Source organism: Lithobates pipiens, unplaced genomic scaffold, assembly GCF_037356315.1.
Source record: "Lithobates pipiens isolate NorthernLeopardFrog02 unplaced genomic scaffold, aLitPip1_a1.2 Scaffold_16, whole genome shotgun sequence".
In the NCBI taxonomy this organism is placed as follows: Eukaryota; Metazoa; Chordata; class Amphibia; order Anura; family Ranidae; genus Lithobates; species Lithobates pipiens.
In genome coordinates this window covers 496,797,671-496,820,933 of record NW_027507748.1, presented here as the reverse complement: position 1 = coordinate 496,820,933, position 23,263 = coordinate 496,797,671, and the positions used below count along the sequence as shown (strand labels likewise).

Sequence of the window (23,263 nt, the reverse complement as noted above, 5' to 3'; positions counted from 1 at the left end):
ACCCATTCTAGAGTTCTTATCTTTGCATTTAATTCCCAAAGGGAGAGTGTATGTAAGTCCCACAGCTCACAGGCTTTTCCTTATCAAATAAATGGAAAAGTCTTGACAATACCCAGTGGAGGGCATAACATGGATAGCATTTATTAGGATTGACGAAGCCACATGACAGGCCCTAGATAATTCTCCAGTCAATGCGCGATTGCCTTAGGAGGGAAGTCTTTTGTTCCTGTTAAGGATGGAAGAATGACAATCCAATGTACCAAATACTGTTCTGTAGCTCTGCAGCAGAATTAGGCCAGTTAATGTGTCAAACAGAAATAAATAATAACAAAAACATCGTTTTGCAAGTGTATAAAATATCCATAAAAAAAAAAAAGAGAGAGGTATCTCTATTAGATTGTATTAGATATGGGTGATTTTGCACATGCCTAGAAATATATTTGGGACAAATTATTTGTAAATGTCAATATATGTTGGTATGGTGGCTATTTATATAATAGTTCTTTGCTGTAAAAAAGTAGAAATCAATAGTTCCTACCAGAGGCGGTACTAAAAGTCTGGAGGATGCACAGCAGAGGCTCAGGGGAAAACACAGGCCTGGACTGGTAATCTGGAAATGCTGGAATAGAAGATGAGTTTAACAGTATACTTGGTACTGATATAGGTTCAGATTAGCCCTTTCGCTACCAACAAAATAATAATTAAGGCAAAACAGAACTGCATGCAGCTGGCCAGCTCAGTAAATCTTATATAGGTCCCATTATTTTCAGTGACTATGAACCTATAGCAGAAGGATCTTCTAGATTCAGCTTAATGAATAGCTGTAATTATATGCTGATAGACCAGCCATTCATTAAAAATGTGATCCCCCCTCTCCACTGCTACCACCAACCCGTAGTATGCAATACCTGTCACTGATCTCCCCCACTCTGTGCCCACAATCTGATCCCCTCCCACTGTTTCTGTGTGCCTTATTTGAGACCTCTTGTCTCCACTGCTCTCCTCCTGTCTGTACCAGCAGAGACATTGGTTATGGGCACACAACTCAGTACTAAGACCCCCTGTTCATTCACAAACTGAAGAGATAGTAAAAATGCCAATCATGTTTATGATCCCCTTACTTTCCTGATGAACACAGGAGTGGTCAGTACTGAGTACTTGGGTGCCCATTCCTAACTGAAGGGATCGTAAACATGACCTACATGTTTGCTATTTACTTTATTTTTGAATGGACATAGGGTTCCTTCATACCAAGATCTTCCATGTTCCATATATATATATATATATATATATATGTATATATATATATATATATATATATATATATATATATATATATATATATATATATATATATATATATATATCTTTTGAATATATTTTTTGCTATTGTGTATAGATATATACACGCTAAACTCTCCAATAGAGGTGTTTTGCTTCTGCCTTTGGAGTACCTAGCATGACAATTTTTTTTTTTTGTCTCTGATTGGCTGCCTGTAGCCTTCAGCCATTTATTATTGGTTGAATCTGAGATAGCTCTTTGACAACCATAGTCAAAGAGCTATCTCAGACTTAACCAACAATGAAAGGTTGTGGGGCTAAGGGCCTAAGACTAAGGCTGTGAATAGCAAGGATCCCTTAATAATCCATCACAGCAGAGCAGCCAGTCAATAATGCCTACATAAATTAGGTAGGGGTTAATGGCTAACTGCTCTGCTGTGACAGATTATTAAGGGCTCCAGTCCTCTCCATTCACAGCCTGAGCCCCCAAACCCCCCATTGGCTCCAGATGAGGGGTTAAAGAAATATGAGGAAAGAAGGAATACCCCTTCCCTACTCCCATCCCTAGATGTCTCTTCTTTACCTCCTCCTACCTTACACCAGGGTTATCATTGGATGCCTGCTCTGCTGTATATAAGTATTTTCATTATTTATAGCCGGAGCCTGTGATTTTCTGCCCACAGCCTTTTATTATTGCTTGAATCTAAAATTATATATCTTTGACTACTGTAGTCAAAGAGATATCTTAGATGCAACCAATAATAAAAGGCTGCAAGCAGCCAATCAGAGATATAAAGTACAAATTAAGCTTTGGCGCTAAAACCTTTCCTAACATACACCTGGGTGCCAAAAAATGGGTGCGTAGTGATCTAATCAGTGTTAGTTGGCCTTATTTATTACCCCAGGAAATAATATACCAAAAGTAATGTGAACCAACGTAAAATGTGTAGTCTCCTGGTGTCTTGTAGATAGTGTCTACCAAATATCTATACATATACCTCTTTATAAATAAATTAAGAAAAATAAATAAGAATTAAGAAGTTAAAAATACCCAGTGGTGTGCAACCCAAAAGTGCACATGTGCTGTGAAAAAGTGATAAATATGTCACATAAAAGATAAAAATAAAATAAAAATAAGTACAGAAAATATATATACTAGGTGCAAAAGATCATATGCGAACCACAAGCCACAATATTAGTGATCCATAAACTGTACTCTATACTATAAGTCCCAAAAATGACAGTCCAAAATGATCGTAAAGATAACAAGAAAAAAATGACAAAAAGAAATCCTTCAATATCCAAACGAATTTTTCAAAATCGCATCACTCAATTGCTGAAAAAACGCATAAAGTCTTTTCAAGTAAAAGGATAGAACAATGTGACTAGTGCAGGAAGGTTAGGAGCATTCCTCTCCGGTGCGCCACTCAGTGTCAGGAGAATATAATTGCGCTCACCAGACAGAGAACCCTCAATGGGTTAGCCGAGCAGTCACAGTATGAGCCACTGTGCAGCTTTCTTTGGGCTCTGCTCCTGCTGTCCTGGGGGAATGTTTGCCCTTTTACTTCCGCATATAGTCCGTTAACAAGTGCATGAGGGAGGAAACAGAAGTACATCCATAGTGCAACACTGTCTTAGAACTGTTTATTTACTTAAAAAAATTCCAATTACTCACAATATCTAAGAAAAAACAATCCGCCTTAGTATCGGCTGCGCCGGCGTTGCTGCCTGTATACCAATGTGAGGTGCACGTCCTAGGCCACGCCCTACGCGTTTCGTCAGAGCGACGTCATCTGGAGCGGCCATGTTGGTGCACCTTATCGTTTATGTAGGGTGCAGCGCTCCACTGCGCTTGCGCGATGGATCCGCACCATTTTAACTATGGGAATGCCCTAACCATACCGCTGTGGATCCTATTACGTGCTGTATACTCTCTATGTCAGCACAGATATATGGGAAAACACCCGTTTTTACATCTACACTGCGGACACAGGGCATAATAGATTGCTGCATTATTATGTTTAGCTATGGAGCACTGCAGCCCACATTTTTAATCCAGGCATTCAGAACCAGAGCAGGTAATAGGAAAAAACTAATAAAATACAATATAAAATACATACGGAAACAAATAAATAAAATATATGAATAAAAATGTGTATAAATAAGGGGTATGTGTGTAAACCACTGGCAGATTACCCCAGGAGGAAGAGCAAATTTATGGCGTACACAGGAAAAACCTTAAACTGTACCGTCGATATATAGATGACATTGTCATTGTATGGGGAGGCACAACGGAACAACTACAAGATTTCTTCAATGAGATCAATAACAACATCTACAACATCAAATTCACTGGTAATTATAATAACCACAGTGTGGATTATTTGGATCTACAAATATATAAGGAAGGCAACAGGTTGGGTACACTTACCTTTTTCAAACCCACGGACCGCAATGGCTACATCCCCACAAACAGCTGCCATCATGCTAAGTGGCTGGGGAATATACCAAAGGGCCAGCTGATGCGATTATATAGAAATTGCAGCAGAAGCATTGATTATGAACAACAGGCGGAAGTAATAATTGAAAGATTCAAAAAGAAGGGATATGATGAAAAGGGTATACGTAAGCTGAAAAATGAAATAAAACAAATGGAACGGAACAAATTATTGGAAGATAAAAAACGAGAAAAAGCTAACAATTTACCAATTGCCTTCCTTACGGGGTACAATAGGCAACACAGGGATGTGGAATCCATTAATAAAAAACACTGGCCTATCCTGAAAGCGGACTGTACACTCAAAGATATCCTACCAAAAAAAACCTTTGTTTATTTACAGAAGGGCACCCACACTGAGAAACAAATTAGTTAAAAACACCATTGATCCCCCAAGACAAATAAAAGTTGCGGGCAACTTAAAAGGTTTTTATAAATGTGGCAAATGCCTTCCTTGTAGAAACAGTAAAAGAACAGAAAAAAAGAGAACTACTTTTCAGTCATCCTCAAATAAAAGAGAATACAGAATAAATGAGCTCATCACGTGTAAAAGCACTCACGTCACCTACATTATAGAGTGCCCCTGCTTTAAGCAATATGTAGGGCGAACCACGAGAGAACTCCAAATCAGAATCGGAGAACACATTAGGAACATCAAAAAAACTTCCACAATCGTGACCCAGGACAGATGGTGTTCTATGGAATTGACAAAATAAGGGCCCACTGGAGAGGAGAGGATAAAACCATTAAAATATCTAAAAATGACACCAAATGGATATATGACTTAGACACTCTCCAACCACGGGGAATGAATGTGGAGTTGGATCTTAATTGCTTTCTGACTAATTTCTAAATTTGTATTTTTAAGAACTTATTTTTTCCTTCCTTATATTTGAGACTATATGCCATTTGATATAGGATCGAATGTAATATGGTGTTTACATCCATGAAAATAAGGACATCATACTAAGCACAACATTCGACCCACGAATAAATTAGGTAGGCTCTCTCTAACCGATTGGATAAAAAGTTGCAGTATTACAGAAGAAAGACCCACCCAAAGTTATGGCCCCTAATAAGATAGGGTGGATATACACATTGGGGCCTAAACAAAGGGTTATATACATATATCTTCAATAGGGGCAGTACAAAAACATTGGGCCCACAAAGAACTGAATATTACGCTCCACTTCCTTCTTTAACAAGTAATTTATAGATTTTTGTCCATCTCTGGGATTAAGCATTCCCCAAAACTGAAGTATACCGGTATTCCTTCATAATATGCTTCCCTTGCAAATTTAATTCTACCTGTAGTTACATTTCACATATTATTTCATTTCATATTTATTAATTCCATTTTATTAATTGATTGAATGGGTCTGCATCATATATATTATTTTTTATATATATTTTTCATAATATTTTTTATAATATATTCTTTTCACCATTGTTTGCAATTCTTATATATATATATATATATATATATATATATATATATATATATATATATATATATATATATATATATATATATATATACTTTCTAGATGTTTATATTTTTTATTTTTTATTTTCTGATTCTCTCTTCCATTAGAATGCAATGGTTGTATCCATTCTCTATGAAAATGACTGCACGGATTTGTTTTTGCAGTTTTAATTCTTCTCCTTTTATTATAGAACAAATCTTGCAAATTATGAGATCTGAGTGTGTCATGTGTATGGGGTAACCTGCCAGTGGTTTACACACATACCCCTTATTTATACACATTTTTATTCATATATTTTATTTATTTGTTTCCGTATGTATTTTATATTGTATTTTATTAGTTTTTTCCTATTACCTGCTCTGGTTCTGAATGCCTGGATTAAAAATGTGGGCTGCAGTGCTCCATAGCTAAACATAATAATGCAGCAATCTATTATGCCCTGTGTCCGCAGTGTAGATGTAAAAACGGGTGTTTTCCCATATATCTGTGCTGACATAGAGAGTATACAGCACGTAATAGGATCCACAGCGGTATGGTTAGGGCATTCCCATAGTTAAAATGGTGCGGATCCATCGCGCAAGCGCAGTGGAGCGCTGCACCCTACATAAACGATAAGGTGCACCAACATGGCCGCTCCAGATGACGTCGCTCTGACGAAACGCGTAGGGCGTGGCCTAGGACGTGCACCTCACATTGGTATACAGGCAGCAACGCCGGCGCAGCCGATACTAAGGTGGATTGTTTTTTCTTAGATATTGTGAGTAATTGGAATTTTTTTAAGTAAATAAACAGTTCTAAGACAGTGTTGCACTATGGATGTACTTCTGTTTCCTCCCTCATGCACTTGTTAACGGACTATATGCGGAAGTAAAAGGGGCGAACATTCCCCCAGGACAGCAGGAGCAGAGCCCAAAGAAAGCTGCACAGTGGCTCATACTGTGACTGCTCGGCTAACCCATTGAGGGTTCTCTGTCTGGTGAGCGCAATTATATTCTCCTGACACTGAGTGGCGCACCGGAGAGGAATGCTCCTAACCTTCCTGCACTAGTCACCTTGTTCTATCCTTTTACTTGAAAAGACTTTATGCGTTTTTTCAGCAATTGAGTGATGCGATTTTGAAAAATTCGTTTGGATATTGAAGGATTTCTTTTTGTCATTTTTTTCTTGTTATCTTTACGATCATTTTGGACTGTCATTTTTGGGACTTATAGTATAGAGTACAGTTTATGGATCACTAATATTGTGGCTTGTGGTTCGCATATGATCTTTTGCACCTAGTATATATATTTTCTGTACTTATTTTTATTTTATTTTTATCTTTTATGTGACATATTTATCACTTTTTCACAGCACATGTGCACTTTTGGGTTGCACACCACTGGGTATTTTTAACTTCTTAATTCTTATTTATTTTTCTTAATTTATTTATAAAGAGGTATATGTATAGATATTTGGTAGACACTATCTACAAGACACCAGGAGACTACACATTTTACGTTGGTTCACATTACTTTTGGTATATTATTTCCTGGGGTAATAAATAAGGCCAACTAACACTGATTAGATCACTACGCACCCATTTTTTGGCACCCAGGTGTATGTTAGGAAAGGTTTTAGCGCCAAAGCTTAATTTGTACTTTATATTTCTGGCCTACTCCTTTATTTTAAGTAGTAGGATCTAAGCATAGGCAGCTTTAACCTCTTGAGTTTATTTCACTTTATCTTATTTGATTTTATAATCTTCCTTTATTCATCCTTGCAGCGAATAATCGTTGTACAATTTGTCCATAGCGCAATCTTAATTATTCATTTCAGCCAATCAGAGACTCTATATATATAATAATATAATAATTGATACACAAAATGTATTATTATCATAGTGATGTATCTATTGCTGAGTTTATAGTGGTAAAAAAGTACTTATGAATGATGACTTTGGCTGTACAGGCTCTACCCACATACCCAAATATGCTCAGTCCAGCACATTGCTAAACTCAATGAAAACACAATAGTGGGCATTTATCAATTCTGTCATACAGCAAGGCAATAATAGTCAGGAATAGTACAACATAATATGAATACAGATTTATGATAATTAGGCAGCTTTATTCATAAATTCCTCCCTCTGCTGCTCTATAATAGCACTGAGACATAGTGAAAACTGCCCTTGACCACTTTTTAATTTTGTATCTGTTCTCAGTGAAAATCTGTTTTATCTCCAATGGTAAATCTGTCACAGCCATGTGCAAATCTGTTTCAGTTGACTACTTAGGTTTACAGATGCAGGGGTCAGAATTTTTCTTTTTACATAGACTTTATAATTGTGTGTATAATTGTGTCACTAATTTGCTTAGTAATTGTCCTTTATTGATTCAATAGAGTGATGATTCCCCCTTATCAGACAGCTGAAAGTAAGTTTTCTATCATATAGTTAGAGATAGAGATGCAAAGCAATCAGCAACTGTTGTGTTGTCTCTTGAGATAGCATGTAGTGCTCTGAGAATCCTATGTGATGTAAACATTGGTAAAGCAATGATTGTACTGAGTGAAAAACAGACAACTGCTTAAAGGAGAAGTGTGGGCTTTAAAAAAAAAATGCATCTCTCTACTGAGGCATCAGCACTCCTTTGACCCAGAAGAGAAGAATGGCCAAAAAAAACCTTGTATGTTCATACTTGTCTTTAAAATACTTATAAACAAATAAAAAATTGACCAAAACCATTATAGATTCCCTTTAGCTGTTACAGAAAGTAAGCTATTTCTAATCACTACAAATAAAGAGTTGTTTTAACTTAAAATGTTTGCATTAAAGAAAAAAAAAAAAAGTATACGTCTACAGCTACTCTAAATTGCAAAGGAAAGAGGTGATCTCTGCTTTTCTTGACATATATAACAGTGTTTTGTCTGTAGCATCATGTTTTATATGGCAACAAAGTTCCTTTGCACTACACTTATATTTAACAGTAGAGCAAAGAGGATGAATTGTTCCCCATACATTGATGCAAAGTGGCCTTTCTCAAAGATCACGCCATTAAACGTACCTTATGTTCTGCCTTCTAGCATTCATAATTTTAATCTCATTATTTCGAGTATCACAGTTTGTATACCTGCTTACTCAAACATTTCAATATGTGTGATCATATCAAATGATTGAAAGATTGAAAAGATATATTTATGTATTTTTTTTATTTTATAGCTTGAGCAAATGCAGTATAGTTGAGTATTTTATTTTTTTTGCAAAGTGTTGACACATATACAATAGAAAAGAATGAATAATTCATGTGGGATAAGTGCTACAAGACATAAACACAACATTGGGAGAGAGGCATCCTTGTACTGGAATGCTAACAATCTAATCCACAGATGAGGAAATTAATGGGGATAGTAAAAATTAGAGTGGCTATGGGTGTAAAAAAGCAATTTCATGCTTGAATATCAAACACTAGCACCTAAACAATTGATTAGAAAGGTGACTTTGTGTGTTAGTCTTGAAGTTTCCCAGACAAGGTTAACTGAGGACATTGAAGAGAGGTCAGTTTATACAGTATACTGCAATACGCCATATGATTATGGATTGCTCCAGCTGTCTAGATTTTTTTAATAGGAGAAAACAAGAATAAAGATATAAAATAGTGTAGAGACAGGCCTCTTCCCTGAAAACTGAGACAAAAAAGTTATATAATAAGTTTTTTAAGAGGAATGGCAAACCTGGGGCATTTTCTTGAAAAGCCAATGTTAAAGCCAAGGGATATAACTATGGGTTTTGATGAATTTTATTTTAATAATTTTTTTGTCAAGACTATACCTTTTTCAAAATATTGTTTTTATTTGACTTTTTCTATATGCATATAAAATTTGTTTTATGAATAAGCATTTAATACATGACAAAGGGTTCCCAAAGGATTATAGTTTTAGACAAAGGGTTATGGTCCGTACACACAATTCGAATATCATACGACAGATCGTACAAGCTTTTTCGGCTAATAGTCGCAAGTAGAAATTGAATAGGTAAATAAAGTCATGAAAATTCTCGTACAACAGAGAAAAAAAAATCAGAAGTGATGTCATGTGTTGTAATGTATTTGTATTGTATTTTCGGACAACAACTATACTGACTAAATGAAAATCATACGATGTGGAATCGTACGAAGAAAATTTTTATGCATGTCTGATCGAATTATATCGGATGAACTGTCATGATCGGCTGTCGAAAGTAGTGTACACACGATCCGAAAATCATACGATTCTTCCTCAAACGACAGGTTTTGTGCGATATTCGGATCGTGAGTATGGGCCATTAGTTCACCTTTATCAAAAAACTGCTTATGCTGGTTAGGAGTATCTATAGATAAAAACAAACCATGCAGCCCTGGATAAGATTGAACAATGCCCTTGCTATAGGTGTAAGTCATTTACTATATATATCTCCCGAAGCTTGACTTGAATGCTCCCAGGTTTCAAACCCCCTCCCATGCCTCTTTTCTCCCCTGATGCAGCAGCTCTGAGCTCAGAATTTGAGAGCTCACTCATGTGAAGCTGAGCAGTAACGTCTCTGCCTCACTTAGCAACATCCTAGCAACATCCTGGGAGTATTTCAATCAGGCTTCAGGAATGTAAATGGCACGCACCTATAGCGAGGGCATTATTCAACTTTAGTCAGAGCTGCACAGTTTGTTTTTATTAACAGGCACTCCTTACCTGCATAGGCAGTTTTTTTTGTAAAGTTGAACTAACCTTTTAAGAACACCACAAGCCAGGCAAAGAATACTTTGTGTGATTAAAAGTGCATACTGAACCTTCAAAAAATAAGGGATCAATATCTATTTAAATTATTCTTAACTACAACAGTGGTATCAACAGTGGCACTATATTTTATATTTTACATCATAGTATATATTTATAGGAAGGATGGAGGAAAAATTAAAAAAAATATATATTTATAATTTTTTTAATTTTACATCTTTTTAGCCCTGACCATACACAGTAGTTAGCATGGTTGAAAAAAGACACAAGTCCATCGAGTCCAACCTATGTGTGTGATTTTATGTCTGTATTGCATTGTATATCCCTGTATGTTGTGGTCATTCAGGTGCTTATCTAATAGTTTTTTGAAATTATTGATGCTCCCCACTGAAACCACTGCCTGTGGAAGAGAATACCACATCCTTACAGCTCTTACAGTAAAGAACCCTCTACGCAATTTAAGGTTAAACAGCTTTTTTTCTAATTTTAGTAAATGGTCGCGTGTCTTATTAAATTCCCTTTCATGGAAAAGTTTTATCCGTAGTGTGGGGTCACCAGTATGGTATTTGTACATTGAAATCATATCCTCTCTCAAGCATCTCTTCTCCAGAAAGAACAAGTTCAGTGCTTGTAATCTTTCCTCATAACTAAGATCCTCCAGTCCCTTTATTAGTTTTGGTGCCCTTCTCTGGACATTCTTCAGTTCCAGCACATCCTTCCTGAGGACTGGTGCCCAGAATTGGACAGCATACTCCAAGTGTGGCCAGACCAGAGTCTTGTAGAATGGGAGAATTATCGTTTTATTTCTGGAGTTAATCCCCTGTTTAATGCATGCCAATATTCTGTTTGCTCTGCTTGCAGCAGCTTGGCATTGCATGCCATTGCTGAGCCTGTCATCTGCCAGGACCCCAGGTCCTTTTACATCCTAGATTCCCCCAGAGATTCTCCCCCCAGTGAGTAGATTGCATTCATATTTTTGCCACCCAAATGCATTATTTTACATTTTTCTACATTAAACCTCATTTGCCATGTAGTTGCCCACCCCACTAATTTGTTGAGATCTTCTTGCAAGGTTTCCATATCCTGCAGAGACATTATTTCCCTGCTTAGCTTAGTATTATCCACAAATACAGAGATTGAGCTGTTTGTCCCATCCACCAGGTCATTTATGAATAAATGAAATAGGATTGGCCTCAAGACAGAGCCCTGAGGGACCCCACGTTCTGCCCCGGACCATTCCACGTACTCCCTATTTACCACTACCCCCTGAACTCACCCCTGTAGCCAGTTTTCAATCCATGTACTCACCCTATGGTCCATGTCAACTGACCTTACTTTGTATAGTAAACATTTGTGGGGAACTGTATCAAATGTTTTTGCAAAATCCAGATACACCACGTCTACAGGCCTTCCTTTATCTATGTGGCAGCTCACCTCCTCATAGAATGTTAAAAGATTGGTTTGGCAAGAATGATTCTTCATGAACCCATGCTGATTATTGCCAATGATACCGTTGTCATTACTAAAATCTTGTATATATTCCCTTATCAACCCCTCCAAGAGCTTGAATACAATTGATGTTAGGCTAACTGGTCTGTAATTCCCAGGGATGTATCTTCGTCGTTTTTTAATTATTGGTGCTACATTGACTTTTCTTCAATCAGCTGGTACCAATCCTGTTAGTAGACTGTTCATAAAAATTAGCAACAATGGTCTGGCAGTTACTTGACTGAGTTCCTTAAGGACCCTCGGGTGAAAGACATCTGGTCCTGGTGACTTATTAATGTTATGTTTTTCCAGTCTATTTCTAATTCTGTCTTCTGTTAGCCATGAGGGTGCTTCCTGTGACATGTCATGAGAATAAACATTGCAGTCTTGGTTACTGAAGCCCCCCGATTCCCTCGTGAAGACTGAGAAGAAGAATAAATTCAACAGCTTTGCCATCTCTCCATCCTTAGTAACTGGATTCCCTTCATCATTCTTTATGGGACTAATATGATCTGTCCCTTTCTTATTATTTATGTACTTAAAGAATTTCTTGGGATTTTTTTTGCTCTCCTCCGCTATGTGCCTTTCGTGTTCTATCTTAGCGACCCTGATTGCAACCCTTACATTTGTTGCAGCATACTTTGTAAAGCTGGAATGCTGATGATGATCCTTCAGCCTTGTTTTTTTTATAGGCCTTCTTTTTTTATATGCATTTTTACATTGGAGTTAAGCCACCCAGGACTTTTATTAGATCTTTTAAATGTATTTCCCCTTGGGATGCACTGGTTAATGCCTTTTTTTAATATGCTCTTAAAGCACACCCATTTTTTCCTTGTGTTCTTTGTTTCTAAGATTTTACCCAATTAGTATCTTCTAGCAAGGATGATCATTTAGGGAAGTTGGCTCTTTTGAAATTCAGTGTCTTTGTATTCCCCTTATATTCAATTATATTCAAACAAATTGACCTGTGATCGTTGTTTCCGAAATTGCCCCTTATTTCCACATCTGTGATCAGGTCTGTATTGTTGGCAATCAGTAAGTCTAGTAACGCTTTGTTTCTAGATGGTGCGTTTACCATCTGGCCCATGAAATTGTCCTGCAAGACATTTAGGAACTGGCGAGCCTTTGATGAATGCACGGTTCCTTCCGCCCCGTCTATGTCTGGATAAATAAATCAAATGGAATATAAATAATAAAATAATAAATAATAAAAATCTGTGGAAAGTCCCTTTAAGAGTACTGCATCTATTAAGGGGAGATGCTGCCTCAGGACCTTTACAACAAACTTATAAGTCAAATCATTACAGATAAGAAGAACCTTAATTTTCCTCAGACTCATGAATTTGTTTTAGAACCATCCAGGAAAATGACAATTGGAAGCTAAAATCTCAACCTGACAGTGGGAAAATCTTCTGACACTTATACAAGATGGCCATTGTAATAAAGAAGGTTGTGAACTAATGTTGTAGACAGCTTTTACATCTACAATAACTATGCATTTTTGTTTAAATTTGTCTTTGGTATGTGTTATGTTGCTCCACAATCATTACTGAAAAATTACATTATTTAATATTGTTAAATGCTTTATTCAGACTACAAAAATAAGTTAAACCCAATTGAAAGTCATTGTACTGTTAAACTATTTTTGTATAAATGAATATAGCAAGTACAAAAAAAATACTGGATTGTAAATACTGAAAGTAAAATACCACAGCCCAAATATCTGTGTAGATACTTATTGAATTCTTCCTGAGCTCTGTGTTTAACAGAGAAATATATGAGGGTTGTCAATAGTAGCCTCACTTTGAAAATCCTGGTAGCCTCTTTAATATACTGTCTTAAACACTCCCTGAATCATATAATCTGAAATAGGCATGCAGATCGCGAAAACCAGGAAAAAGTTTGAAGTCTTTTTCTGAATATTTGATCAGGGAGTCATGGTACTTAAGAGTTAAAGTCAATATGGCATGCTGGCATGGTTGCGATGACTTACCTACCTTTCTAAAAATGTCAGGCTGGCACTCTTGCTTCAGGTCTCAAAGTCATGGTCAGAAACAACTATGCAGATACAAGACTTCAGATCTCTGGGCACAACTTAACCCTCCCTCCAACCCATTCAGCTGTGTTGTTTCTTTGCAATGTAAAGCAATTATACTTGCCAAAGTTCCTTGTCTGGTTCCTTCGCTAACATCTTTTACGCAGATATGCTCGCAATGTCCAGTCCCAGACAATATCCTTTTGCTGATATCAATTCACAGACTCCTACGTCTGGGGACCATCATGGACAGCCAATAGGAAGTGTCTATATAATGCAGGGAGTGTCATGCACAACTAAAGAAGGACCTTGTGCCTCCCCGTACAAATTGAGAGAAGACTTCAGCCCAAAATGTCACTTGAACTCAGATTTGTATTAGTAAATGAAGTATTTAGGAAAAAATGTTTCATGCTAGTGATTAGTTAACCTCCCTGGCGGTATGATTATTTCTGATTTTAGGTGCTGAAAGCGGTACAATTATTTTGCATGGAAATTTGGCGTTTTATATTGTAGGCCTGTAATTCTTAGGAATAACTCTCTTAAATCTGTTCAAACCAGAGTCTAGTAGACATCCCGGGTATGATAACGTTTATAATATAATAAATAACTATAAATAATGATAACAAATAATAATAAAAATTATTCAATAATGTAATCAAATCCAAAAACACTGAAATTTGCTCATTTGCAGAATTGTCGCTGTCATTAGATTTAGTGTTTGATGACGGATCTCCCCACAAATCGCTATTGCTCAATTCTGGAAGTGATTCAAATTTATTATCGCTGTTTTCTAGCTGGTCTAAAATCACTTTTGACATAAAGGGACACTTTTTGGTTGCTATGGACAATCTCCAAATTCCAGGCAGAAAAAAACAGTATTTATAATATGAAAGTGCATGCAGGGCACTGGGCAGACCACTAGGGACAAAGGGGGTGTGTATTTTTTTTATATAGTACTGTAATCTGTAAGTTTACAGTACTGTATGTGTATTGTGTATTTTTACTTTTTTTAATTTTGCGCCGATCTCCGCTCCCGTGCATTGTAACGTTGCAGGGAATGGAGCTCAGCGGCACTTGGGCACTGTGTGAATCGAGCGGAGGGCGGCTTGCACACACACAGCGGGGGGACATAGCTGGATCCAGGGGACAAGGTAAATAAGTCTCCCTGTATCCAGCGATGCGATCCAGAGTCTAGCTCGGGGTTACCGAAAGTGGTACTGAAATCCCAGGCCGAGCCAGACTCGGGATTACCGACAGGGAGTCGTGTATCTGGGTGCAGTACATAGTAGAAGTAACTTTCTGATGTTTCTTGTGTCTTATGCTCAACACCTACTGTGCCCCATCTACCCATGCTACTGACAAACAGCATCACCATCATCAATATCATCAAAAACCAAGGTAATTTGGAATACCCCGTGCTTGGACTACAAATATGTGAATAAGTATCTAAGCTGCTCCCCTCAAAAGTGCAAAAAAAACTTGCTTTGTGAGTTACATTTTCACAACCCACAACTCACAATATCTGTTAGTAGCCACATTGAACTTGCAGAGCCTCTCACACAGATTCACCATAAGCTGTTTACAGGTGTTTCTCTGTCCCTGTATGGATGTAAACACTGGCCTTTGCAGGAAGATCTATAAAGCAGCTGCTCTCAGATTGTAATTGATTATGGCAGGCTGACTGCACGTGGCTGCACGGAACACCTGTCATTCCCTGGGTGCATAAACATAACCTCTACATGGAGGTACAGGTCTATGCACCAATGTGAATGAGACATCAGTCTTTTGCTCACAATGTACTTATTTATTACAACACCAGTGTTCACTTATACTGATCTCTAAATTGTTTGCCCTCTCATATACATATATGGTATCCTAAATGCTGCTTCAAGTGTCCTCACTATATGAATAAATAAGTGCAGCGCTAAGGTTGCAAAAAGCAAATTTGCATAAACAAATTATATAAATGTGGCTTAAACATAAATATTTATTCATTTATTTATGCAAATTAACTTTTTGCAACCTTAGCGCTGCACTTATTTATTCACAGTTTTTGTTTTTTTGTCTACAAGCTGTGCTGGCTGCTAGGTTGCAGGTTCACAGCGCAGTATTCCTTTAACTTTCCTTTTAACAACTATTTTTTGTGTGTCTTCACCATACAGGATTTCAAAAAGTTTAAAATTTTGCTCAATTTGTGAGAAGTCTTTGAGAGTCTAAAAATATGGCTATGCAGCATTCATCTCTGTCCATAATACTATTAATAGGCATGTTGTTATGAAAAACTAGACAGGTGTTCATCTGCACCCCAACCTACAACATGGATGACATCTCCTTCGTATCTCAATATCCATGCTTAAAGTGGAACTTTACCTATAACAACTTGATAAAAAAATTATGTTCTTTACCTTCCACATTTTTAATTATGCTACCAAAATTAGCCTGTGCTGTGAAATGCCTCTAGCATTGCTCCTGTTTCTTCTTGCTGGAGGCTGCCATTTTGATGAAGTCCAGAGCCCCTGAACAGCATTAGATGTTTAGGTTGTGTAGCAGATTGGCCTCTTCAAATTCAGCACAGTGCCAAAAAATAGAGAGCAACTGAGCATGTGAAGAGCAGGGTGAGACCATATATTATTGGATTTTAAACAGCATAGATATTTATTTTTACATAGCTACTGTAAATCTGCAAAAATGGGCCAGCCTGAAGTGATCTAACAGGACTATTTTCTAACTAAAGTTCAACTTTAAATGGATATTTCAGTAATTATATATTCATGAACGTGTTTTTAAAAACTGACCTCGATAGCTGCAGACACTGTGAAGCAGCAGAAGCATTTAAGTCCTCCAGGTACTTCTTTTAAAAGCTCAGAGCATTCTGCTTCCCCTGCCAGGTAAACTGGTCTGTGACACACATGTTCTGGAGTGCTCCTTAACCATTTCAATACTGGGCACTTTCACCCCTTTCCTGCCCAAACCAATTTTCAACTTTCAGCGCTGTCACACTTTAAATGACAATTGTGTAGTGGTGCAACACTGTACCCATATGACATTTTTATAATTTTTTTTGCACAAATGGGTCTTTCTTTTGGTGGCATTTAATTACCACTGAGGTTTTTATTTTTTATTTTATTTTTTTGCTATATAAACAAAAAAAGATCGCAATTGTAGAAAAAAAGAGCATTTTCATGTTTCTGTGATAACATTTTGCAAATAAATAATCTTTCTTCATAAATTTAGACCAAAATGTGTTCTGCTACATCTCTTTGGTGAAAAGGATACAAATCAGTGTAAATTATTTTTCGTCTGTAGGAAAGTTATAGAGTCCAAAAACGATGGTATATATCTGAAAATCGATTAATCCTGATGTACTGTCATTTCTTGAGACTCAAAAATGGTTCACCTAATATAGTGACCTCTTATCAAAATAAGGTCTAGAAGCACTTCTGGTTATAATTCACTCTCCACCAATTTGACTCCTCCATTTGGTTGCCACAGCTTTCCAGGGATGAGTATAACTGATTTTAACAACTCTTAAATATTGCTCAGAAGGGCAACACAGACTTGAGGAAATACTTCATTGTTTACCACTTTGAACTATATTGAAATATAGTTCAAATTCCAAGATAATAATGCACTCACATGTAAAAGTATCTATCGGGCATCCAGAATGACCAGTCTGCTCTGTTTGTCCAGATACACTGCTGCTCCACTATTCCTTGGCACACTTTGTGATCTTGGTGTCCTTTTGACACAGTGGCTCACATATCAGAGCACAGGGCCAATGAAATTGGTCCTGTACTATGTGATCACTGTGTCCAATCAAAACGGTCACAGATGTAAACAAAGCAGCCATTGTCCCTTGGCTATCACCTGCGAGAGGAGATAGAGCAAATTGTCCACCATCTATGAGTGTGCAGTGTTCTGCTACAGTCTTTACACACAGAAAAAACAGTGCAGCCAGCTACACACCAGTGTAAAGTATCACAACATCAGTGCAACCATCCACAATGTCGTGATTGCTAGCCACACCTCTCCCAGTGTCATCAGCGTAGCCAGCAACAGTGTACCTCATCACTAGTGGTACTAGTCACACTGTCACTAGACCAGTGCAGCCAGCCTATGTCCCTGATTGGTGTCATACCTGTGTCCGTGATGCCACAACAGTGTTTGCCAGCAACAATATTCCTAAAGACCCTTATACCAGTGTAGGTGTATCGGCCCAGAACTAGCGATCCTGATCACAGTGCTAGTGATGCCAGACCAGTGTATGCCAGCAATAACATTCTTTAACATAATGTTAGTAAAGCCAGAACAATGTATATCAGCAATCACGCCACATCAGTTCCAGCGTCAACAGAGACAGCGAAGCCTGATATACTGCTCTGATTGTGATCGTCTAGCCTGCAATTTTCTATTTGTGAATTTTTTACCGTCTTGCTGCAGTGGTTCTGCTAGATCTGTGGTTCCATTCATGCGTGTTTCTGGCTTCTGTGGCCACCTGCTCTACTGTGAATTTATATTCCTTTCCCCCCTAGTACTTCCTGGTCCCCCTCCCAGTCTGCTTCCCTACATATTTACATGCTCAGTACAGCCGGGGTTGCCTGAGCAACGTCCTAGTTTCTCATGCACCTGGTATGCATTGCATTACTATTTTCTGTGCTTGCTTCTTTGTCTAACATTTTCACTTGCCTGCCATCTGCCCTGACTTCAGATCATTTCCCGGGGTTATCTTTGGTCTCCTGCAATCTGTACTCTGCACACATGGGTAGTCTACGCATTGTCAACTAGGTGTACTATCCCTTCCTTTGGGGGCCATGATGAAGATTCAGGTTGGGGCTTAGACTCTGTACCCTGGGAAACCCAGAGTTGGCCTTCTACAAGGGCTTACTACCATAGAAATCTTACAGGTTGCTAGTCACATCAGTCTCAGCAGAGCCAGTAAAGTCCAGCAACAGTGTTCTGGTGATTGCCACACCAGTATTACCAAAGACATTGTCCTAAATGGTAACCACTGTCAAGCTTGTCCAAAAAAGGATAAACTTTGGAAAAGGTCAACAGGGTACACCTATGTTTTCCATGTTTTTGAAGGAAAAGATGTCAACCTGGACCACCCTGGATGCCCAACTTATGTGGGTAGCAGCAGAAAAATAGTGTGTGACCTTATATCACCCCTACTACATCAGGGATACCACTTTTATGTGCACAATTTCTATACGATATTTTTTCAACATCATTTCCACAAAGACTGGTTACCACAAAAGGGGGGAATCAGCCAGTTTACACATTGAGGAACTTTTGGCCCTTGAATGGAAGTATAAGTGTGAAGAATATGTTCTTTCTTTTATACACAAAAACGCCTCCGTGGAAATCCAGGTAAGGGGCTGTCTGGTCTAAAAAGCTCATTGTATACATGAATATGATCTAAACATGGGCAGTATAGATTTCAATGGACAAATGAGGAAACCGTACCTGTCAGCAATAAGATTCATTCACTGGTATAAAAAAAAAGTCCATCTACCTATTTCAATTGGTTATTTACTACTCTTTTCATCTATAAGTCCACGTGAACACATGGCTCCTTCCTAAACTACCAAGAAGAGGTTGTACATTTATTTGCCAGCAGGGGCCTGCACCTGAAAACCTTCATTCTAATGCAGTCAAAAGGCTGCATGTGAGACACTTTACTAAAATTCTCCTTCCTAGTGAAAGACGCAAAAAAAATGCCATTTATGCTGCAAACATGGAAGAAGGCATGACATATGTTACTATTGTCACACCGACTGTCCCTCACAACCTGACCTCTGTATAAAGGGCTGCTTCTATCGCTACTATGTCTCACTATGATATTAGTAAAGGTATGCTGAAGGTGTTTCTCTTATGTCTGCCTACCTGCATTTTGCCTGTATCTGATATCCTGTGTTCCGACCATCCTCCTGTTTTCTCGACCACATTTCTGTCTACACTATTTGCCTGCATACTGACCATGGCCTTGCCTGCCTCCTGAACTGACCCTGGCCTGTTTGTTGACCACATTTATGTCTGCTGGTTGGATTGATTTTTTGCCTGTACTGTATGTTGACCATGTCTCTGCCTGCTGCCTGAACTGACCTGGCCTGCTAATAAAACATGTTTTGGCCTGCCACCTGGACTGATGCTTTACCTGCATACCAATCACATCTCTGCCTTCCAACTGAACCAAACCTAGCCTGTTTATTAACCATGTGTCTGCCTGCTGCCTGGGCCAATCTTTTTTGCTGACCATGTCTCTGCCTACCACCAGTACTGACCCATCTGCAGGTCCTGCTGACTATGTTCTTGCAAGACACCAGTCCCATCCATCCTCTGCAACAACTGAACTACTTACTGTCCATTAGGTAAGGCCTGATTGGTTTGTTGGAACAAGCCTGCTGTAGGTGAAGCTACACTAAGCTATATTCTCTGACCACTGGTAGAGAGATGACCATTACAGTATTGTTTTTCTATACAGTGTTGGTTGATTTTTGCGAAGCACAAGATGTAATCTAGGGTACATAATCAGTCCACACATTTAAAAGGTCTTAAACATGTGGTATCCTGTACTCTGGGACCCACTAAGCCTTTAAGAAATATGTTTGGATGTTTCCTTTCTTAAATGTGGCCACTTTGTGGGTGTTTCAACTGTTATGGTGCTTCGAGGTCCCCAAAAATGTGTTGGTTGTCAAGAAATTAGATGCATAATGTATGCCCCTAAAAGCCTTAAGGTCCTCCTTAGACTTGGGTCTCTCTATGTGGCTAGGTTGTGAAAATTTTTGAACATGTGGTATTGCCATACTTGGGAGGAGTAGTACAATGTGGTTTGGTTTATAATTCTTTGTATGCCTATGCTGTGCGTTAGATATTGTATAGTGTATTGACTGACAATTTACATTTTAATTTTCTTTCCACATTTTCCAAAAACTTGTAGCTAAAAAATGACTTTACCAAAAGACGAACTATACTTCTTAGAAAATACATTGGAGTGTTTTATTTCCAAAATGTGATCATTTTATGAGTGTTTCTACAATCCTGGTGCTCCTGGACTTCCAAACATGATAGGGAGTCAGGAAATTAGATGAGTAGTTTGATACCCATAGAAAGTCTTATGGTGCTCCTTGGATTTTGGGCTAGGCTGTGAAAAAGTCTCACACATGTGGAATTGCCATACTCAGGAGGGGTAGAAGAATAGGTGTAACTTTAGGTATGTCTATGCTGTGTATGAGAAATATCTTTTAGATAACAACTTTGTGTAAAAAAAAAATTTCATTTTCTTTTTGAATTTCCCAGGATCAAGGAGAAACAATGAAGCCACCCTTGGCATTGTCAGCCTGTAGATAGGTTAGCCAAATTCCAGCTCACACTTTTTAAGCAGTTACATAAACATTTTTACTTTCCTTTTAGAATGAATGTTTTATTAAAGGAATAGAAGCTAATCATTGTAAGGACACCTGTTTGTGTTAAATGGTTTGTCTCAATGCTCTAACTGCCCCCTTTCCTGGCAAGATCTTTCAGGACAAAGTTCAAAGAAAACAGACCTACTGCCCAGATCATTAGGTGAAATTAAAGATCAAAAAGCTTAAAGAAAGAAAATGAATGCAGTCACCACTATTAAGGATTTGTAAGCTGCAGTATATTACATTTTTACTTTTGGGTTTAGATACACTATAAGGACGATGCATTGTAGCCTGGACATATGTTTGGGGTCATTATCTTGCTTTAGAATGAGCCCTTGACCAACTATTCAGTTTCTCTCAAGAAAATATTTACACTTTTTAAGGTTCGAACGCTCTGTCTAGCTACGTTTATGTGCACTTGTTCCCCTTAGGGAAAGTAAAATGTTTCTTTCTGCCTCACAATATTTCCTATTGTGCTGCTTTAAAAGCCTCTTTATATGGCCATGTAGTTTACATTATTTTTATGTTTTTGGTAATCTAACATTTATTTTACTTTTTTTAAAACATTTGTCTAGTGGGGTGTACAATCATAAAAACACAATAAAATGTGTTTGAGGATGCATTAAAACAATTACATACTGTGTGTATCTGACTAAGTATATGTCCATAGTTTAAGATGATTTTATATGCAAGCATTATTTTATATGCACAGTTATACAATACAGTTTTGCAATGATATTAAATAACACTTGTTCTATTATAAAGGTGAAAAAGTTGGAGATTACAGTACTTTAAAGGTGTACTAAAACAACATTTTCTCTTAACCACCAGTTTACCCAGTTTGATCAATTTGAGAGACTGCAGAAACCATAATATCAGAAATGGAAACAGAGATATGTGTTTAAATGACTGCAGAACACAAGCACAGAAGTGATGATAATTGTATGCCATTGTCTGCTGCAGAAAAAGACACTATGTACCTGTCAATTATGAAGCATCAGTTTTGTCCAGAAAGTCCAGTACCCGTTTCTATCAAGAGAATCTTTATCAGCTAAAGGCCAGGAATTTCAAGCAATCTTCCTGCAACTTTTCAGGATTACATGCCCCATGACTTGGAGCACAAGCTGTCTCCAATGATGTCTGTGTGATCACAATGCTCTTTTATTAAGATTTGACTTCACAATATGGCTAATCAATATCTTGCAGGCCTCCAAGTCCCTTGTTATATACATGTCTCCCACAATCAGGAAAGAGGACCACTAATTGAAGAAAAGCCAGTGATTCAGCTACCAGAGCCCTCAGGCCAAAGTCCTGCAAGTAGACTTTATTTTTCTTGCTATTCCAGCCATGGTAGAAATAAAATTTGGAGACATGACAGGCAAAAAAAGAAAGATCAATTTCTGTCACTTGCCACCAATGTTTACTGCTTTTCCGGGTGTTCAGATGGTGCGTCTCTTTTATAGCTTAGGGGAAGTTAACCTTTTGTAAATGGAATGCTGATGTTTCCATGCATTTTAAAGTATTTTATCTCATAACACCACAATCTGTATCCTGTCAAATGTGGTGAAATACTGCAATCAATAAACAAATAAGTATATATTTGCACCATTCCTTATTTATTTGTCTCAATATGGAGTGCAATTAACTCTTTGCAGAAGTTTCAAATTATTCTTTTTTAGGCTTATTCAATAACATAATGCATAGAGTGGTGATATTGTACAGCTTTAATTGTTGCTCTCTGTAGGGCTTCACTCTACTAGCCAATTAATGATTACATTTCTACAACATTATAAGTCTGTTTTCAATAACTAATAATGTTCACTGTATTATTGTTTTATTTATTTATATTTTTTATTTATTACTTTGCCACTATAACATCTATTTAATATAACGTTCTAAAAAAACTATTAATAATAATTTATAATATTGCAATAATAATAATCAGAAGAAGAAGACTTGCATGTCATCTGATATTTTACAACTATACATGGTTTCGGTTAGTAAGAGGGTGTTTTTGACACACAGGGGGTATTTATATCTGTAATAATTTTGTGTATTACAATATTTGCTGTGAAAAAAGTATGTGCATGTATTTTTTAAAAATGCACCTTAGCAGTTTACAGTTCATGAAAAGCTAAAATGGTTGCTTTGGTTTCAAAATGGACCCAAAGATTAATGTCAGATGAAAGTGGAAGTAAAGTTCCATGCATTTTTTTTAGATTTAGGTAAACCTATAATATGGGTTACCTATATGTAGTTTAAACATTTGCATATTACAATATATTTACATTACATGCAGCCATTGATGTCATAGGTGCATGTGCTC

At 37.4% G+C, this 23,263-nt stretch overlaps 1 long non-coding RNA gene across 1 annotated transcript in view; it reads left to right on the top strand.

The window, feature by feature from the left end:
* LOC143984432 (uncharacterized) overlaps positions 1 to 22,534 on the top strand; it is an 81,681-nt gene extending 59,147 nt beyond the window's left edge. Inside the window, exon 2 of the long non-coding RNA XR_013274855.1 lies at positions 21,769 to 22,534. This is a non-coding gene — a long non-coding RNA (uncharacterized LOC143984432). The remainder of the gene's footprint in view (positions 1 to 21,768) is intronic.
* Positions 22,535 to 23,263: the final 729 nt, after the last annotated feature.